The 7351-nt window shown below is 39.3% G+C and overlaps 1 long non-coding RNA gene across 1 annotated transcript in view; it reads right to left on the minus strand.

Annotated features, from left to right (window-relative positions):
* Positions 1–5654, minus strand: part of LOC107181840 — a 13798-nt gene extending 8144 nt beyond the window's left edge. The window contains exon 1 of the long non-coding RNA XR_001512542.1: positions 5543–5654. This is a non-coding gene — a long non-coding RNA (uncharacterized LOC107181840). The remainder of the gene's footprint in view (positions 1–5542) is intronic.
* Positions 5655–7351: the final 1697 nt, after the last annotated feature.

Consider the following 7351-nt stretch of genomic DNA (forward strand, 5'->3'; position numbering starts at 1 on the left):
TTTTATGCAAACTCCAGGATTGCCTTGTAGCAAAAATAGTACTGCTCAGGGGTCTGGATACTGAAGGCCCTCTGGGTCCTCATGCGGGACACCGTCTGGAACACATTAAGGGTACCAAGCTCCTCCAACTGTGCCAGGCAGATGTCCAGTGAGCAGAAGGTACCTGAAGGAAGAAAGGAAGTAGTCATATCTGACCTACCTCTCTTCTCCCCACCCTTTTACCAAATAACCCAGGGAGGACTAGATAGCTGAATTTACAGGCAAGGGGCTTTAGGCCTGGAAGGAGTCAAGTAGAAGGGTTGAGGTTTACAGTCTTTATGGTGTTCTTTCTCATAATAAAAGGAAGTATGTAAAAGACAATGACTTATTTTAGAATCTGTTAGTACTGGCCCATCTTTAGCCCATAAGCTCTACTTCAAGGGAATGTTTTCACAGTGCCTACCACCACTGTCTTTATGTAGCAGCATCACATGTTCATAGATATAGTGGCATGTAAAAATCTCTCCTGTCATGTTTCATTTTCCTACCCTGTAATACAGGAGGACTCACAACCACAATGAACCATGTATGTTTTCTTTGCTTGTAACTTGAACTAGCTCATTGTCTCACTGAATATGGCTATAACCAGTTCCTATTATAGCTAGAAACTTTATTGTTCAAGTTTTTCTTTTACTTTTTTACCTACTAAAATAAGCTTCTGGATATGAGGCCTTATGATCCTGTCCCCAATTCTTCTTAAAGGGAAAGTTAGAAAGAAAACATTATGAAATGATCCTTTGTGCATAGTGGCCATTCAATCAATATTGATTTCATTTAGAAATTCAAAGCAATATTTTGATTCAAGTTGAATTGGAGGAATAAACAAATGGTATTTGCTCAGTGAGGAAAAAATGGTGTTGGGAAAACATCCAACAAATGTACCAAAATAAATTCCAGATGAGTTAAAATGTACAACTAAAACCACAAAATTATTCAATTAAATGAGAGAATTAAAAATAACATTTGAGTGAGAGAAGTCCTTTCTAAACATGTCACAAAACTCAGAAGTCATGATATAAGAATTCATAGCTTCATCACAATAAAAATAAAATAATTTTTTTTATGGAAAAAATCATCATAATCAAAATAAAAAGTGAGATAGACTGGGAAGTTTTAAAATTTGTATCACAAACAAATTGCTAATTTCAATAATACATGGAAAACTCCTATAAATCAATATATAAAAATTCAATAACCTAATTAAAATAGTTCATAGGAAAAAATAAAATGACTTTTAAACACACAATCTAACTCAAAGAGTAAAGCAAGTTAAATCCTCACTGAGATATCATTTATATTTAACTAGAGGCCCGGTACATGAAATAACATCACTGAGGGGGTCCCTCAGCCCGGCCTGCACCCTCTCCAATCTGGGATCCCTCAGGGGATGTCCAACTGCTGGTTTAGGCCTGATCCCACAGGGACATCCCTCTCACAATCCAGGACCTCTGGCTCCTATCCACTCACCTGCCTGCCTGATTGCCCTTAACTGCTTCTGCCTGCCAGCCTGATTGCCCCCTAACTGCTCCCCTGCCGGCCTAATTGATGTCTAACTGCTCCCCTGCTGGCCCGATCGCTCACAACTGCCCTCCCCTGCTGCGATCTTTCTCCTTCTGTTGGGACTGGCCTCCTCCATACTGGCAGAGCCACAGGACCCCCAGGCCTCACTGCATGGAGTGGCTGCAGGGCCCCGCCTCCGCTGTGTGTGTGGCCATCTTGTGACGGCCGTCTTGTGACGGCTATCTTGTAATGATGTGAGGGCATGACGCCACCTAGGCTATTATTAGTATAGCTATGTTGGCAAAACTCCAAATTATTGATACTACAATGTATGGTGAAAATTTGGCAAAACAAGTTTTTGTATACATTGCTGGTGGTGGTGGAAACTGGCACAACCTGTATGGGATACAATTTTCCAAGATCCATTAAAATTACATACATATACCCTTTGACTTGGCAAGTCTACTTCTATGAATTTGCCCCCTAGATATCACTGCACATATGTGAAATAGCATATGTAAAAGGGTACACACTGCAGCCTTGTAATAGTAAAAGACTAGAAATGGCCAAACTATTTATCATGGTTTATCCAAGAATGGGATAGAAATGACTGAGGACTATCCTACATAGAAATTCCTTCACTAACAATTGCAGAAAAATGAAATAGAGGCAGGAGAGGTCCAGAAAGACCATCAATATATTGTTCAAAAAAGTGTTGAGCAAGGACTATAGTGTGCGATTTGTGTAAAAATGGGAGGGGAGTATATGCCTCCATGAATGTGCTAGTACCTGCATAAAATATCGCTAAAAGGAAACATAAAAACTGGACAACACAGATTGCCATTGGGGAAGGGCAGTGGGTAGGACACACAGAGAGAATTTTTACTGTGTACCTTTAACTAAAAGGAAACATAAAAACTGGATAACACAGATTGCCATTGGGTAAGGGCAGTGGGTAGGTCTAAGACACACAGAGAGAATTTTTACTGTGTACCTTTTGTACTTTCTTAATTCTAAGAATGTAGTTCCTACTTAATAAGTTATTTAAATAATAAATTTAAAATACTCGTTGACAAATTAATAACCACATACACACACACAGATAAAACTTCATTTGCTATCAGACCTCAGACCAGGATAAGTAAAAACATAAGAAGGATTAGTAAATCCCCAGCATGCTAGGTTCTTAGCATCATTTAAGGCTACTGGGCCTTGGGAGTTAATGACACATGTTATAATTAGGGTAAATGGAACTCAGCAGCCAAACATGTCCATCTCCTACATTCCTAATACTTACCATGCATATTTGCTGAATGAAATAAAAATGAAAAATAAAGAATAAACTACCGGTTAAACAGCAAATGGCCTTTGTGGATCATCCTGACTATTAATAAAGTAAAAGTAAACATAGTTGTTATACCCAGTAGGTCTGTGGACTTGATCTCTACTAACCCTCTGTGAGTTTGGTAAAGCCACTTAAACTGGGAGAGTTGGCTGCCACATTAGCAAATAGGGAGCATGGACCAGATCATATCTTGTGCTCCTTCCAGTTGCATTTCTCCTTGAAGTATCCTAATTGCAGCCTTCTTTACCAGAGTGTAGGACCAAGCTCTTTACTACAGGGGCATGTCTAAGTCTCCAGCCAGGGAAGATGCCAGAGAGCTCTGGAAGGGATTTTGTTTGAGTGCTCGGACATATTTGAAAACCTGGCTTCTAGTTTTCGATCTCTGTGTTTACTTTCACAGCTTCCACATCATCTCTATGCCCTAAACACACCTGTGCCCAGGCATACTCCTTTTTTCCCAATTACCTACTGAATACTTCTAACTTATTTCTCAGCCTCAATTGAGCTCTTTCCTGAAAATTTTTTTCCTGAAAACTTAGTATTTTAGGGCCTGCTTTGACCATTCTTTTCTCTAGCTTGGCGACATCTAAACCATCAAAACATCAGTTTCTTCAACGTTTTTAGTCTTATCTCCTACACCAGAGAACCAACTGACATGGCTAGATTCCAAATATAGTAGAGTTAGCACATTGTGATCCGTAACAAATATGGCTGCTTCCTTCCTCACCATTGCCTATCCAAATTTTCCCAATACCTGTAGGAAGCCTTTACTGACCATTCTAGTCCACATTTATTTGTCTCTCATATAACCTCCTGAAGCCCATACTATCTGTGCCCCTCATTTTGGTATTCAACAAATAAGATCTTGTTTAAATGGAAATCTTTCACTGTTTTATCTCAGTAGAACAGAAAAATTTTGAAATGTAAGCTATTTTAAAATTTTTAAAAGATATCCACAACATTGCATACAGACCTATATGTACATGGTATACATATACATAATGTCTTAATGAATAAATAAATATGGGTATTGAGAAACAATGAGAAAATCTCTCATTGGCTAGGAACAGGTTTCCAGAGAAGCTAAAAGTAGAAATGATTTTTATATTTGCTTCCTATACATCTTTCTTGCAACAGTTCTCAACTCTAGCTGCACATTAGAATCACATGGGAAGCTTTACCAATGCGAGGGCCCCACTCAGAGATTCTGACTTAGCTGGTCTGGTTTGGAGAATTGGTAGTGTGTAAAAACTCCCTGTATAATCTCAGTGTATAGAGTCACTGGGAAAGACTTCCAGAATCTATCATGTTTTATAAATTCCTAATTATATATTTCCATGGATGCTTTTTTTTTAGCTTGTGGATTTTACATATAATAAATATAGGTGTTATTTCAAGTTACGATATGGCTAACACAGCACAGAAGGAGGACTACTAAAATGTGAGCTTTTAGTTTAGAATAGCCTCAATATGGAGTGTTTGGGGGGGAAAACAGAGAAAGTTACCCATTGATAATACTGAGACAACAGAGAAGTGGTGGCAGACACTATCCATTCAATGACCATTCTAGATAATACTGAGACAACAGAGAAGTGGTGGCAGACACTATCCATTCAATGACCATTCTGGGCCTTCTTCCTTGCTAACAAAGCCCAGATTTTTATTCAGGTGGCAGTGTGCCCATTCTCAGGGGCTGGATCATGATTGGTCTAAGTCTACTTGGCAATCTTCTTTGTTTGGTAATCATCTTCCTAGCCCAGCCGTGGGCAAACTATGGCCCGCGGGCCGGATCCGGTCCATTTGAAATGAATAAAACTAAAAAAAAAAAAAAGACCGTACCCTTTTATGTAATGATGTTTACTTTGAATTTATATTAGTTCACACAAACACTCCATCCATGCTTTGGTTCCGGCCCTCCGGTCCAGTTTAAGAACCCATTGTGGCCCTCGAGTCAAAAAGTTTGCCCACCCCTGTCCTAGCCTCTGAAGCTAAGGTGGCATGTGACAGAATCACAGCCAGTGATATTTATGGGCAAGTGCACTGAGGAGGCTCCTAGGAAATAGTTTTCTTCCTAAAAAAGAGACTGGGCTTATATATATACCACCTATTCTCATTTCTCTTGCTGACTGGATACTTTATCAGTTATAACAATAGAGTAACAAGCACAGGGACAAAGGCCATCACACTCAGCAGAACAGAAGGACAAAAGGGTTTTGAGTTTGTGATAATACTGTTGAGTGTTTGGAACTATAAAGATCCTAACATCCTCTTATTGTGTGAGATAAAGATGTCTTTATTACATACTAACTAATAAAAGTTGACTTTTTGCTGAAACCGGTTTGGCTGAGTGGATAGAGCGTCGGCCTGCGGACTCAAGGGTCCCGGGGTCGATTCCGGTCAAGGGCATGTACCTGGGTTGCAGGCACATCCCCAGTGGGAGGTGTGCAGGAGGCAGCTGATCGATGTTTCTCTCTCATCGATGTTTCTAACTATCTCTCTCCCTTCCTCTGTGTAAAAAATCAATAAAAAATATATATATAAAAAAGTTGACTTTTTTATTATGTGCTGCCAAAAGCATTCTCAACTGTCTTAGTCTTGTTAGGTTGTCATCACAAAATCATAGACTAGTGGCTTAAATAACAGAATTTATTTTCTCACAGTTTCAGAGGTTAGAAGTTCCAGATCAAAGGTCCAGAAGGGTCTGTTCCTGGTGAGGGCTCTCTCCCTGGCTTGCAGGTCGCTGCCTTCTCACTGTATCCTCACATGGCCTTTCCCTGGTGTGTGTGGAAAGAGAGACAATAACTCTCTTGTGTTTCTTCTTGAAAGGGCACAAATCTCATCATAAGGATCCCACTCCCATGATCTCATAGCAACACTTTGGGGTTCAGGACTTCAACATACAAATTTTGGAGGAACACAAACTTTCAGTCATATATCAACCGATAGAAATTCCTCTGTTCACATATAGGAATACCTTTAGCCTTTGAATATGCTCCAAGTAAAAGAAAAGTCTTGTCTATGTGTGTGTGCGTGTGTGTGCATGTGTGTGTTTTTTAGTCCTCACACAAGGATATGTTTTTATTGATTTGAGAGAGAGGGAGAGAGAGATCCAGAAACGAAGAGAGAGATAGGCAGACACAGAGACAGAGAGAGAAAAACACTGATGTGAGAGAGAAACATCCATCAGTTGCGGGGATTGAACCTGCAACCTTTTTGGTATATGGGATGATGCTCCAACCAACTGAGCTATTCGGTTGGGGCACCTTGTCTATGTTTTTAATGGCATTCTTCAGGGTTTGGTGAAAATAAAAGAATTACCGTAGAGGAGATTGCACAATAGATAAATATGTGACAAAAAAAAGGAAACCCCACAAAATAATGACAAAGGTAGGAATCATCTGTCTATGCAGTCACTTAGCATTCATTGAATGCCTACTATGTGTGCTGCACGTGTTGGTGATTTAAAGGTGAAAGTTACAGGTTTCCAGACCTATACAATCTATTACAAGAGATAAGAGATACAATGACTAATGAAGAAAGAGCATAATATTTATGCCTTAGAGATTCAGACTGCTATGGAAGTTCAGTATTAGGAGAGAGACCTTCATGGAAGAAGTGAGATTTGGTGTGTCCCTTAGGTTAGCAGGAGGATCTCTATAGAAACCAGATGTGAGCTCCTAACTGAAGCCACATGACTAGATGATCTCATCTGTGTTGCACTGCCTTCTCACAGAATTGACTCCCCTTCTGATCAACTTAGTCATGAATCTGGGACAATGTTTTAATCTTTCTCTTGCTGCTGAGGAGGATTTAATAATTGCCTGGAGGAAATGTTTCACTATTATCCAGGGTACTAACACTTTGGGGCCAATATCATATTATTTAAAAACGTGGCAATGTAATTAACCAACAACTGTGTTAATACATTTATAAAACATAAAATCCTATTTACTTTGTCATTAGATTTATCGTTAGTACCCTTAACTATTGGAGATGTTGGTACTTCAGCCTTTAATAAATTGTTGGGAAGACTGCTGTAATTATGACGGTCAATAAATTTTTGACCCCTTAAAGGGAGCTAATAAAAATTTATGCCAATCTAGATTATGTAATCTCTTCCAAATATTCATTCATCTGTACCATGTACACCAATGACACTTCAACCAGCCTACCTCTAATATTTTGGGGTGAGGGCTTAAATGGAGGTCTACATACCGTATGTATAAATATTTAAAAGTTACATATCAAATGGCAGCATAAAACATGTTTATCTTTCTACTTTGACAAATATATACTTTCATAAAACACTGGAAGGCCACGTTCTAGTTTAGAAGTCGTGGGACTTTAGACCATGGCTGTGAGGGGAGTTAGCTCACAGTCCCCAGACTGCAATCCATTTCCCTTCTCTTTCCTCCCTGGCTTTGTCTCTTACTATGAATGGTTTTATGCACACATGTGTGAGCCTTA

This window comes from Myotis davidii, unplaced genomic scaffold (assembly GCF_000327345.1).
Source record: "Myotis davidii unplaced genomic scaffold, ASM32734v1 scaffold453, whole genome shotgun sequence".
NCBI classification, from domain to species: domain Eukaryota; kingdom Metazoa; phylum Chordata; class Mammalia; order Chiroptera; family Vespertilionidae; genus Myotis; species Myotis davidii.